The following is a 9,179-nucleotide window of genomic DNA, read 5'->3' as shown; positions in this document are numbered from 1 at the left end:
CATACATGTCAGAGCTGTGTTAGCACTGATATTTATAATAGATTTGGTCATAAATAGACAACACTTTTGCTAAATGTAATTATATATTAGAAATTTATCAAGATTGAATTCACACTTTTTCAAATGAGGATATATACTTTATTTTTGACCTCACTGATCAGTGGTCAGTTAGTTAACTGCAGGTGTTCAGGCACGAGTCCGTCGTCTGGAAGAGCAGGTGGTGAAGATGACTTCAGTGAATCAAATGCCCTGAAAGTGGAATTAAAGTTAAACTTGATTTGAAAATGAATCAATGAAGACAGGCCTCTGTCTCGACATGCAGTAATTGCAATACTTATGCATTATTTGCATCCTCACAGAACCCAGATGATGCCAGCATGTTTTGAAGCCCATGTCTGGATAGTGAATGTGAGTATAAGTGTGGCAGCAGAGTGAGTTTCTTTCTTGGAAGTATGCAAAAGCCAACGAGTTCTTACTGAATGAGAAGTGAAGCCTGGAGATGAGCAGAGATCAAGTCAAGTGCAGTTCAGACTCGCTGTTATTAAATTCTACCTGAGCAGGTTATAGTTCACCTCAGTCACAGAAGAACAAATAACATTTGGCTCTGGAAGCTTCAGTTTTTATACATTGCTGTAGCGCCGCCTTAAGCTATCATTTACATCAATACCTACATCACTAGTCCAGCAGTTCTAAGAAACTTCTCTGTTTGTGGTTCAAAACCTAATGTGACACCAATGACCACAACAGCAGACTGCTTAAATCATTTTCTGAGAAGGTTGCGTGCGAAGGACCTTGGTCCAGTAATAGCAAAAGCAGACAACATTCTGTGCCCCCACCCTTGTAGGAGGTAGAAAGACAGGGAGCCCGAGGTCATAACTTAGGCGCCACGACAGATAAGAGAGTGTGAATGTTTAGGTTTACGACCAGGTGGGGGCCAGAGGAAAGTATAAAAAGCTGTGTAACACATCGCCATTTTGAGACTTGCTGTGACCCTCTCATGCATCTCTCCCCATCATGATGGTTTTTATGCTCATTGTGTGAAAATTGTATGGAAATAAAGGATTGTTGATTGAGCATTTATACACCGAGTATTGTCCTTCCTTCAGCCCAAAGATTCAAAGAACTGGGAGAATTCAACAAGCTGCAGGTTGTCATTCACACCTGGCTTAATGGTAAAGAGGCATATTTGCAGGCAGCTACTTGAAATTATTTTTATGTAAATAAAACAAATGTGTCTAAAAATAGGTAAACAATCAGAATATTTTTTTTAAAATACCGAAAATGCATTTGGCTTAGTTTTTGTTAACTTGAGTGTAATATGTCATGTGTTTGCACTCTTTGTCAAAATGAAAGCTATTAAATTCCAAGACTTGGTGAAGCTTAAAACAGCGCAAATAATGTATAAAGTAAGAAATAAATTGCTTCCAAAAGAAATCTGTAAATTGTTCATAGAAAGAGAAGGTGGGTATAACTTAAGAGGGAAATGGAATTTAAAAATACAAAGTGCTAGAACAACTTTAAGAACGATGTCTATCTCAATTGCAGGAGTTAAATTATGGAACAGTCTAACAGAAGAAATAAAAGACAGTAAAAACATAAAACAGTTTAAAGTAAAATATAAAAACCTGATTTTAAATAAGTATAACAATGAAGAAAACGGGGTTAACCCAGGACGGTAATGTTGCTGGTAATGGTGTTGTGGTTCTTTTTTGGGGGTTTTGTTTTGTTTTGGTTGTTTGTTTTTCCATAATTTGTGTATCTGCAAATATACACCTTCTGTATTTTTCATATGAAAGAAACTATACTGTGGTGGGGCTTGCTAATTTCTTGTTTTTGATTTATGTATGTTTTGTTTTGTTTTGCTTTACTTTTGTTTCATATGTTGTTTAATTTAAGACTAAAAAATTTTTTTTAAATGAATGAGAGGTAAAACTTGAGGGACAAATAAGTAAATACTTCTACCTACTCCTTTTCAAACAAATAATGGAATAATATATTGTAATGATTGTGAAGGCTCATGTTTGAAATGTTTGAAATAAAAATGAACTGAACTGAACTGAACTGTTGTTGTTCAGCTGAAGTCTTCTTCCACACAACATGATGAGTGCCGCCTGCTCCAATCAGAGACGAGGTAAAATGCAGCACTGTTAAAACAATGAGATTAACGCTGCATTAAAATGAGCATTTAGCACATAGAGATGATTAAACAGTTTAAATTGAGTTAATTATTTATAAGGCAGTTGCTACACATTAGAGCTCTGAAACGTCAGATTGGACACATTCAAATGTTAAAGCTTTCTCTCTCACAGACTAACAGAAGAGACGTGGAATCACTTTGGTTTGTCTCCAGATGCAGTCTGTGCTTCATTCGGTGGAATGGTGCAAAGTTTAAGAGTAAAGACAGAATATAAAAAGAGAATTCAGATATGGCTCCAGTCTGGGACAGATTGGGTCTAAAGCACAAGTTACCATGGCAATATACCCCAGTAAAAAGCAAATCATCTTTGTAGGACATAAAACCCAGAGCTAACCCTAAAGTTACCTGGTTAAGACAAAACTGTGCTTCATTTTTTGTGACTATTTACATTGTAGATTCTCACTGAAGGGATCAGAACTATGAATGACACATATATGGAATGATGTAGCAAACCAAAATGTTAAAAACAGCCACCCTATGTTGTGACTATTGCTTTGCACACTCTTGATCTTCATGAGGTCGTCACCTGAAATGGTTTTCCAAGAGTCTTGATGGAGTTCCCAGAGGTGCTGAGCACTTGCTGACTCTATTGCTTTCACTCTGTGGTCCATCTCATCCCAAACCATCTCGATATGGTTTAGGTCAGGTGACTGTGGAGGCCGGGCCATCTGCCTCAGCACTCCATCACTCTCCTTCTTGGTCAGATAGCTCCTACACAGCCTGGCGGTGTCTTTGGGGTCATTGTCCTGTTGAAAAAAAAAAAGATGGTGGTCCAACTAAACGCAAACTGGTTGGGATGGCATGTTGCTGCAGGATGCTGTGGTAGCCATGCTGGTTCAGTGTGCCTTCAGTTTTGAATAAATCCACAACAGTGTCACCAGCAAAGCACCCCCACACCATCACACCTCCCCCACCATGCTTCATGGTGGGAACCATGCATGTAGAGACCATCAGTTCACCTTCTCTGTATCAGTCAAAGACATGGCAGGTGGAATCAAAGATCTCAAATTTGGACCCATCAGACCAAAGCATGGATGTCTACCGGTCTAATGTCCATTCCTTGTGTTTCTTGGCCCAAACAAATCTCTTCTGCTTGTTGATCTTCCTTAGTAGTGTTTTCTTAGCTATTTGGCCTTAAAGGCCTGATTCACACAGTCTCCTCTGAACAGTTGATGTAGAGATGTGTCTGCTACTGGTTATTGGTCAGATGAACACACTGCTTCTGAGTCCTCTATCTTAATGTTTATTCCCTGTTCACTTTTCTTAGGTGGAGAATGTTTGTCCTACCAGCTTCTTGGTTTTCCCAGTGCTAATCTGGAGGCGGAGCTGCTGGCACCAGTCATCAAAGTCCTCAGTCAGTCTTCTGTACTTCCTGTCGTCCCCATTTACCAGTAATTACTGAATCATCAGAGAACTTTTGCAGGAATCATTTATCAAAAGTGTAGGAGAAGTCATATTGTGAATAAAAATGGAGTCAGGGTGCTTATACTGCAAAATTCCCATTCAGACACATAATTATGGGCACTTGTGTACTGAGGGTGGTTGGTAAGACTCACCAGGATCCATGTGGTGATGGTCCACACCTGTGTAATCCAGCTGGTCCTTCGGGATTGTCGGTATAATGGTGTTGAAAGCACTGGATAGATCAAAGGACATGATTGTCATAGAGCCCCAAACACTTTCCAGGCGAGGGATTGATGTCAGAGGTGGATGACAGCATCATCTACCCTAATGTTGGTGTAGTAGGTGAACTGAAAGGGGTTCAGCAGTGAGCTCACCTGGGGCCGAAGACCAGCTCTCCAGGGTCTCCATCAGATGTGATGTCAGAGCCTCCAGCCTGTAGCTGTTGCTCATTTACATCTGCCTAATTGATCATGTATCCTCAGCACACTTTTCAGTTCCCTTGGCTGAAACCGGACAACATGTAAAGTCTGAATTCAAACACAGGTTGGGGAAACCTGCACTGAGCTAACTGACAACAATTTCCTGTATGACATTTGATCAGGTCTTTTAAAACTTCCTGTTAATCAGGCAACATTCTCAAGCTGCTAATGCACTGTTAAGAAAATCATAGCTTAATCCTCATAGCACAGTCACAAGAAAACAAACAAACATACAGTCATGTGGAAAAGATTGTTTTCATAGGAATCTATAGCATACTCTGAAAAACTAAGAACACTCCATGATTCAGTCATTTATAGAGCCACCTTTTAGCAGCAATAGCGTCACCAAATTGTTTCTGTATTACTATCAGTGTTTCACAAAGACGTTTGGCTCACTCTTCTTTACATTGTTTCTTCAGATCATTGAAGTTTGTGGTATTTATTTCAGTACAGCTCTCTCAAGTTCCCTGCACTGAATTTTAGGTTAAGGTGTGGACTGTGACCAGGAAGAAATAAGGATGCAAGAAAAAAAAACAAAAAAACAACAAAACTTTAAAATAAAACATGACTCCCTTTTCCTATTGGGAAAAAAATATATATCAGCGTGTGGCATTTGGTACACAAAGATTGCATTATCACGTATCTAGTTAGTGTGATAACATCTAGAGTTATTGCATTCATAGAAGTTTCTTCTGCTCTCAGAACAGATTCAGTTGTTCACAGTTTTGGCACACGGTGCATTACCAGGCTGCAAACACTCACAAGGTGTTGAGTTGTGGTCATGAAAAGAACAAAGTGGTTAGCAAAAATTCTGTGATGCAGTGTCATCTGACGGTTGACAAACCCTCAGTCTAGCCACAGTGTGACAGCATGGCTTTGCTGAAAGTCACGTATTGAATATTTTCTCATGCAGTGTTTTCTGCTCTTTCTTTAATGTTCATTTACTTGACCAAACCTCTGATGTGTAAATCAGATCCAACTGAATGTCATCAGAACATATTATATAATGAAATTTGTTTTCTTTTACTAATAAGTCGAGGATGAGGATTTGGAGTAACATTGAATATAGAAGTTTTCTATCTCTGAAGGTCAGTTGCAATTATGGATTGTAAACTCACTTTAGTAGTCCTCCTCCTTCATTATTCCATCCATTTTGTGCAATTGATCCGTACCACTGGTAGCAAATTGGCCCCGGAGCATGATCCTTCCACCACCATGCTTAACATCTGGTGCAGTGTTCTCAGATTTTAAAGGATCATCTTTAATACATCAAACATACTGTTGTCATTGTGGCCATATAGCTCATAGTCTAGTCTGCCCAGAAAGCTTTCTTTCCAGAAGCAAATTGTTTTTTTGTGGTTGGGATCCTCTCAGTTCACAGTAAAAACAAATTTTTTGGCCCAATTTAAGATGAATTTTCAGTCGTGCAACCGTTTTGGGAATCGGCCCAAGTTTCACCTTAGTCGTGTGTCATGCATCGTGTAGGTTGGGGTAACGAGAAGCAAGTAACACCTCATGATCAGCTCCCGATCAGCAATCATATAATTGCGGCCAGAATTTCAAACCTGTTAGAAATTCTGGTCGCCCCTCATGAGGGTATCGCACCGTTGAAGCAGTGCCACGAGCTGATTTAACACAACCTGTCACACTGCACACGCAAAAACACAGGAATGGAAATGAAAAAGACGAAGTAGCATGGCAGTGCAGTGTGTGATCTGGACACAAGCGACGGAAGCCCAACTTGTAGAACGTTGGGAAGCTCATCCGAGCCTTTTCAATGTGGCCTCACAAAATTATCACGACCGCAACAATCGTGAAAAGAGTTGGATGGACATTGCTGCTCAATTGCAGCTGTCTGGTCAATGTTTTTCATTAGCAAGTTTGCAAAGTTGATGGTGGTGTGTGTGTGTGTGTGTGTGTGTGTGTGTGTGTGTGTGTTAAAGATAGAGGGAGAGGGAGAGAAAGATTTTGTGTTATAAGCTTCACGTTGTGGACGCACAGTGTGAGCACTGTGAGCATCGGGCCGCATATTGTGAGACCATGCATCATGACCTACGACCTTCTAACCCAGGGGTGGGCAATCTCAGTCCACGAGGGCCGGTGTCCTGCAGGTTTTAGATCTCACCTTGGGTCAACACACCTGAATCACATGATTAGTTCGTTACTAGGCCTCTGGAGAACTTCAGGACATGTTGAGGAGCTAATTTAGCCATTTAAATCAGCTGTGCTGGTTCAAGGACACATCTAAAACCTGCAGGGACACCGGCCCTCGAGGCCTGGAGTTGCCCAACCCTGTTCTAACCCCTTCGATTCAATCATACAGAGTTGAGCAGGAGCTGAATAACGCGACTGAAAAAAATCACACAGTATACGCACAGCTTAAGGGGGACACTTCAGGTCTTCTTGCAGACCGTGGCAAAGTGGTAACACATCCAAATAACTTGTTTTCTCTAGTCAACTGTATCCCTCTATTTTAGTTGAGATAGCTCATGTCAAACATTTAAGAGTTTAGACTGTTTACTGCGAGTTTTCCTACAATTAACACAAACACAAATATCATCTGGCTTTTAGTATCGCGGTTTATCATATCATCTCCCCTGTATTGTGATACATATTGTATCGCCAGATTCTTGCCAAACACACCCCAACTGTGCAACTGTGACATTCATCAGTATAACTGACAAACAAAACAAAACAACAACTACACTACACACTAACTATAGACTCCAAACACGCTAAATGTCACAAAACTCTTAAATGCAACATGTGGAACACACAAATCTAACTGGTTAACATAAAAAACATTTTAGCTGGAACACTGGAGCTGTGAGCTCGGTACACTCTGTCAGCTGACTGTTAGCTGAGCTTGCAACATCTCCAAAAACAACAGAGCACTTTTGCAAACATGTTCTATTTTGACCAGCTGACCAGATGTGAACTTTACGCCACTACATTCACACAAAAAAAGGGTAATACACATTTCCTGTAATATTAAAGTAACATAATTACAAGGAACATTTTTATTAATCAACTTTATGTAATATTTATTATGTTTCGTGCATTAATTAAAAATTCACGAGCTTTTGCTATTAAGTATTAAACCAAACATGTGTAAAACTGTACACAGACAGAGACTCATATCTTTACATATTTGGCCATGCAGACAAACTGCTTATAAATTGTTGTTTTGCAGTCATGTTTGTGTAGCGCTGCATGTTGATGTATATATGCCATATGTGGGCTCAAAGACACAAAGTTGACAGGAAATGTGGTTGCTAAGCTGCTGCTATGTGCGCTGAATCTATTTATGGCTAAGGCAGTTGTGAAGTATAAAAAGGGCTGACATGGAAATCACTGATCTTTTTTACTCTTGTCCCTTGGCTTTCTTTCATGGTCCTTTTTGAGTAATCCTCAGCTCGACACAGGTCAGTCTTTAGACTTGTTATATTTTAACTTTGATTTTATGTCTCTTTACTTTTGCATAACATTTTACTTGAGTGTAATAAAACTTCAGGTCACGATTAACTTTTTCATCCGAGTATTTAAAACAATGTTTATATTTAAAAAGATGTTAGTTTGTCCAATTTCTCATGAGTGCAGATGTGGTAAAAAAAAAAAAAAAAACATATTTTTTATCATTTAAGTACAAGTACATGTGCTTGGGTTAAAATTAGTGTAGTAAACTTTGAGATTAAACTGATTCAACTTCTTTACTCAAAAGTGAGGAAAATAAAATCTCTAAAATGTACTTGAGTGCATTTTAAAGCCTATTTCTACAATCTATTTTGGTGCAAAGCTAAACAAACCTCATTACTAATATAATAAAAAATATAAAGAAATTAAAACTTTATTTAAACTTAAATTATAATTATAATGAATATAATATGTTATCTTTTGTAACACAAGTAGAGAAAAACAAAGTTTTAAAAAAGTTCTATTTGCTGTTGTCAACATTGTAAACAGGCCAACTGACCTCAACACCTAAATGTTTGAAGTTTCTATTGTGAGCTCCAATAGATGTGGCAGACATGGCAGAAACACATCAGATAGAATGATGCAGTGGAAGTAAAACCTGGAGCTAAGAAATTAGAGTGCTAGTCAACTGGTTCAGGTGCAGCAGGTGGGCTGATCCTCCTAATTGCTCACAAGTATTTGGCTGCTTCACTTCGTTTGTTCCAAAAAAAACATGTCAGCTTTTTACTTTCCTAACATGCCTATTTTTCATATTTTACTTGCATGTATCATATACAGTCAACTTTACATAATATCTGTTTAAACAAATATTCATCTTCATTCAAACTGATCTTACATGCAGCTGCTGTTCATTCACCCATTTAGTTTATTAACTTATAGCAATTAATCTGACATTTCAGAGAATTTCCTTCCCTGAAGATCTTCATTGATCCTTGTGTCAGAGAGCCGACTCCCACCAAACACTGCACTGCACAACAAATCACTCTGCTAACTGAAGAAAGAGGTAAAAGTAATACATCTTTACCAGTTGTTGTTTTGGTTCATCCAACTGGGATCATCCAGTTTGTCGTATTAAATGTGTATTTTAAATGTGTTTTAATGTGTGAGCATGTTCAAATGGTAAAACGTTTCAGAAATAAACAAACAAACCGACTACTTTACTTACTCTTGTCAGTGTTCTTTTTTTGTCTTCAAAATAGAAATATGAAGCTCTCCATTTTCTTGCTGGTGGTGCTCTCTATCACTGTGCTCTGTGTGGATTACGAACATGTTAAGAAGGTCAAAAACCAGCGTATCATCGAACCAGACACAAAAATGTCGTCCGTTTCTTCTAGCAGATCAGCACAATAAAGTGATGACAAACGTGTTGACAACTTCAAAAACCAGCATATCATCGAAACAGAAGAGTCATGTGATAAACTAATACGCAAGAGGAAGATCAAAGATGTTAATGGTAAAGATAAAGAAAGAAACACCTTCATCTTTAGCACTTTTGACAAAGTTAAAGCTATTTGTACAGGAAAACAACGTGTTTATAAAAATGACAATCTTTATAGAAGCTCTGAAGAGATGGAGCTTTTGTACTGCAAACTGCAACATGACAAAAAAAACTACAAAGGTGAAAT

This window comes from Neolamprologus brichardi, chromosome 23, assembly GCF_056152115.1.
Source record: "Neolamprologus brichardi isolate AB-2024 chromosome 23, ASM5615211v1, whole genome shotgun sequence".
Classification (NCBI taxonomy): Eukaryota; Metazoa; Chordata; class Actinopteri; order Cichliformes; family Cichlidae; genus Neolamprologus; species Neolamprologus brichardi.
Note: the sequence above shows the minus strand (reverse complement) of the source record.